Source organism: Cicer arietinum, chromosome 6, assembly GCF_000331145.2.
Source record: "Cicer arietinum cultivar CDC Frontier isolate Library 1 chromosome 6, Cicar.CDCFrontier_v2.0, whole genome shotgun sequence".
NCBI classification, from domain to species: domain Eukaryota; kingdom Viridiplantae; phylum Streptophyta; class Magnoliopsida; order Fabales; family Fabaceae; genus Cicer; species Cicer arietinum.
Window position 1 is genome coordinate 59,575,074 of NC_021165.2, and position 5,801 is coordinate 59,580,874.

The following is a 5,801-nucleotide window of genomic DNA, read 5'->3' on the forward strand; positions in this document are numbered from 1 at the left end:
GACAAGTTATAATTGTAAGTTCACCCATTGAACTATTATTTCCTAAAAGAAGTATTTAGTCTTTCTCTTATTATTTCTCTTTCTCAAGCTGTAAATTACAAAATAAGTCTGCATAGGCGGCAAACTCGAAGGACTCAACGACGACTACGACGAAGAAATAGAAATTGTCCTTGCATGGCTGAGTACGGTAACGTCCTGGTGTGGTTGTGTAGTCCAACACATCGTGGGAATACTCACAGTCAAGTAATTGAACTTTCACTTCCATACGATAGGTCATAGAATACGAGTCACGTTGCATCTCCTCCTCGCCACAAGGGAATCTACTTTCAATGATGTGCATGTTACATTTGTGTCTATCTCTCTTAAACTCCTTTTGAAATGTGTTTTCTGTTTTTAATACAACAAATTTTCTACTATATAAAGATGTGAGCCATTACACATAATGTTTATTATTGTTACTCATAATCTTTCTTTATCTCTTTACTCTAGTGTTTATTATTTTTGTCATCATTTTCATTTTTTTTCTTAATTTGATTTCATATCTAAAAGCTATCATCAATTCATCAATCTGTTTTATAGTTAATTTGAAGTTTGAACTCCAAACTTACTGATATGATGAGCTGCAAAATGAAAGATGAGGGGTCAATTAGTGTGAGCACGCATTATTTACATTTTCATTGTTCTGAATATTTCTGAACACTTTTGAATGAGAGGATTTTCTGAATACTTCTAAATACTTATGAATGAATATTATATATTCCACATAATACTTCTAAACATTTCTGCATACTTTGGATGAATATTATATATTCTATAGTAATACTTCTGAATACTTATGAATACTTTTGAATGAATATTACATATTCCATAATAATACTTCAGAATACTTCTGAATGAATATTACAACAATAATGTCTTAAGACAAAAAAAAAATACGAATATCTTTTGTCAATAAAATACAAAAAGAAAATATTAACATCACATGGTACAATAAAATTGTTAAAAATTCAAATCTTATAAATATTAAAAAGATATAAATATAAATTTATTTATTAGTGACCTGTGATTTCTTCTTCTAAACATGGGTTACCAGCATAGGCGGCGAACCCTAAGGGCTTGGCGGCGACTCCGGCGGATACTCACAGTTCCACTTCCACGCGTTAGGTCACGGAACACTGAAGTGATGCATGCTATATTTGTGTCTATCTCTCTTAAACCCCTTTTAAAATGTGTTTTATGTTTTTAATATACAACAAATTTTCTAATATGTAAAGATGTGAGCCATTACACATAGTGTTTATTATTGTTACTCAAAATCTTTTTTATCTCTTTACACATAGTGTTTATTATTATTGTCATCATTTTAATCTTTTTTCTTAATTTGATTTCATATTTAAAAATTATCATCAATTCATCAATCTGTTTTATAGTTAATTTGAAGTTTGTACATCAAACTTACTGATATGATGAGCTGCAAAGTGAACGGTGAGGGATCAATTAGTGTGAGCACTACATTATTTACAATTTCATTGTTCTGAATACTTCTGAATATTTCTGAATACTTCTGAATGAGAGGATTTTCTGAATACTTCTAAATACTTATGAATGAATATTATATATTCCATAGTAATACTTCTGAATATTTCTGCATACTTTGAATGAATATTATATATTTCATAGTAATACTTCTGAATGAATATTATATATTCAATTTATCTATAATTTTTTTTTGTAGTTTCATTTAATTTTATTTAAATAGAGGGAGTGAGATTTCATTAATAATTGATGGCTTATTTTCTGTTCATGATCTATACAACAATACTCACGTTGGGATCTCCACTAAGGAAATATACTGTGTCGATTGATACATGGAGCGTCCTTCTCTGGGTTAGTTGCAATCAATGTGATAATTGTCCTCAATGTAATGGACTTGGGGTAAGGATTTTCAACTTTCATCATTTCTTTTTTACTATGCATACTTAATTATTAGTACTACTTACTTATGGTGTGGTGTTTCTTTTGTTGCATTGAGAACTAATAATTTTATTTTAAGCTTAATATTTGTTGCTTGTTGTGTTGTATTGTGTATTCTGCAGTTTAAGATTAATTTCTTTGACATAGTGAAATCATCTACGGCTGCGGTGATTCATTACTCAGACAGTTTATGCCCTTTCGGCAAATCACGAAATAGGATGGACAAGTTATAATTGTAAGTTCACCCCTTGAACTATTATTTCCTACAAGAAGTATATAGTCTTTCTCTAATTAATTCTCATTCTCAAGCTGTAAATTGCAAAATAAGCCTGCATAGGCAGCAAACTCGAAGGACTCTGCGGCGACTCCGATGGAGAAATAGATATTTTTCTTTCATGGCTGAGTACAGTAACGTTATAGTGTGGTTGTGTAGTCCAACACACCACGGGAACACTCACAGTCAAGTAATTGAACTTCCACTTCCACACGATAGGTCACATAATACGAGCCACATTGCATCTCCCACTCGCCACAAGGGAATCTACTTTCACTCATGTGCATGCTACATTTGTGTCTATCCCTCTTAAACTTCTTTTGAAATGTGTTTTCTGTTTTTAATACACAACAAATTTTCTATTATGTAAAGATGTGAGCCATTACACATAGTGTTTATTATTGTTACTCATAATCTTTCTTTATCTCTTTACACATAGTGTTTATTATTATTGTCATCATTTTCATCTTTTTTCTTAATTTGATTTCAAATCTAAAAGCTATCATCTATTCATCAATTTATTTTATAGTTAATTTGAAGTTTGAACACCAAACTTACTGATATGATGAACTGCAAAGTGAAAGATGATGGATCAATTAGTGTGAGCACTGCGTTATTTACATTTTCATTGTTCTGCATACTTCTGAATAAGAGGATTTTCTGAATACTTAGGAATACTTATAAATGAATATTATATATTCCATTGTAATACTTTTGAATATTTAAGCATACTTTAAATGAATATTATATATTCCACAGTAATACTTATGAATACTTCTGAATGAATATTACATATTCCATAATAATACTTCAAAATACTTCTGAATGAATATTACAACAAGAATATCTTAAGACAAAAAAAATACGAATTCTTTTGTCAATAAAATACAAAAAGAAAATATTAACATCATATGGTACAATAAAATTGATAAAAATTTCAATATTATAAATATTTAAAAGATATAAATATAAATTTATTTATTATTGACTTGTGATTTCTTCTTCTAAACATGAGTGACCAGCATAGACGGCGAAACCTAAGAGCTTGACGGCGACTCCAGCGGATACTCACAGTTCCACTTCCATGCATTAGGTTATGGAACATGCATGCTATATTTGTGTCTATCTCTCTTAAACCCCTTTTAAAATGTGTTTTATGATTTTAATACACAACAAATTTTATAATATGAAAAGATGTGAGTCATTACACATAGTGTTTATTATTGTCACTCATATTCTTTCTTTATCTCTTTATACATAGTGTTTACACATAGTGCTTGTTATTATTATCATCATATTTATCTTTTTTCTTAATTTAATTTCATATCTAAAAATTATCATCAATTTGTTTTCTAGTTAATTTGAAATTTGAACATCAAACTTACTAATATAATGAGCTGCAAAGTTAAATGTGAGAGATCAATTTGTGTGAGCACTATATTATTTACATTTTCATTGTTCTCGATAGTTCTGAATATTTCTGAATACTTCTCAATGAGATGATTTTCTTAATACTTTTAAATACTAATGAATACTTATGAATTAATATTATATATTTAATAGTAATACTTCTGAATATTTCAGCATACTTTGTATGAATATTATATATTTCATAGTAATACTTATGAATACTTCTGAATAAGTATTACATATTCCATTGTAATACTTTAGAATACTTCTGAATGGATATTACAACAAGAAGGTCTTAAGACCAAAAAAATACGAATGTCTTTTGTAAATAAAATACAAAAAGAAAATATTAACATTACATGGTACAATAAAATTGTTAAAATTTCCAATATTATTAATATTTAAAAGTTATAAATATAAATTTATTTATTAGTGACTTGTGATTTGTTCTTCTAAACATGGGTGACCAGCATAGGCGGCGAAACCTAACGGCTTGGCGGCGACTCTGACGGGATCCTCACAGTTCCACTTCCACACGTTAGGTTACGGAACACTAAGGTGATACATTCTATATTTGTGTCTATCTCTCTTAAACCCCTTTTAAAATATGTTTTATTTTTTTAATACACAACAAATTTTATAATATATAAAGATGTAAGCCATTATACATAGTGTTTATTATTGTTACTCACAATCTTTCTTTATGTCTTTACACATAGTGTTTATTATTGTTGTGATCATTTTAATATTTTTTCTTAATTTAATTTCATATCTAAAAATTATCATCAATTAATCAATCTGTTTTATAGTTAATTTGAAGTTTTAACATTAAACTTACTCATAGGATGAGTTGCAAAGTGAAAGGTGAGGGATCAATTAGTGTGAGCACTACATTATTTACATTTTCATTGTTCTGAATACTTCTGAATATTACTGAATCCTTCTGAATAAAATGATTTTCTTAATAATTCTAAATACTTATGAATATTTATGAATCAATATTATATATTTCATAGTAATACTTCGTAATATTTATGCATACTTTGAATGAATATTATATATTCCATAGTAATACTTTTGAATATTTATCAATACTTCTGAGCGAGTATTACATATTCCATAATAATATTTCAGAATACTTCTGAATGAATATTACATTACAAATTTTTCTGATATGTAAAGATGTAACCATTATACACAATGTTGTTTATTATTGTTACTCAACATCTTTCATTATCTCTTTACACATAGTGTTTATCATTATTGTCATCATTTTCTTCTTTTTTTTTCTTAATTTGATTCATATCTAAAAACTATCATCATTTTGTTTTTTAGTTAAATTGAAGTTTGAAGAGCAAACTTACACGAGCTGCAAGTGATATGATGAGCTGCAAAGGGATCAATTAGTGTAAGCACTACTGCATTATTTACATTTACATTTACATTGTTCATTTCTTTATTTTATCTTAATTCATTCACATGGAGTAGTATAAATAGCTCCAATGTTAATCTTAATAATCATTCACATTATCATTCCCTCATGCTCTACTCTATTCTATTTCAATTTTTACTCCAATTCTACCACCACTCTTTTTATACTCTCTAACCTTAAAAACGAAAATGCATTTCTACATTAACCAATTCTTTTTTGCATGCTGTTTGGTCATCCTTGTTGTTCCCATGATGTGTACCGGTAACCTCCCTTTAAACCGGGTTGTGCCACTCAACCATCGTGTTGAGATGGAGACGTTGAGAGCTCATGACAGAGCTCGCAACTCAAAAATATTGTATGGCGCTGTCAGTTTCCCCGTCCAAGGCAACTCCATGTTTGGGTAGAGCCAATGATCTCTCCGATAAACTCTTTGATTTATAACTTTAGTTTCTTCTATTCCCACGTTATTCTCACATTCTTTTCTTTTTTTTTCTTTCTCTTATGTTGTGTTGTATAGTTAGATAGGGAAATGAATTTTATTTATTTGTTTATTTTTAGATGTTGATAATAATATTACATATTCAATTTATTCAAAAAAATATGAATGTAATTGCATTGAAGTGTTGTTTTGGCCAGAATAGTTTCATTGAATTTAATATAATTTCACTAAATTTAATATTTCTGAATACTTCTGAATACTTATGAATACTT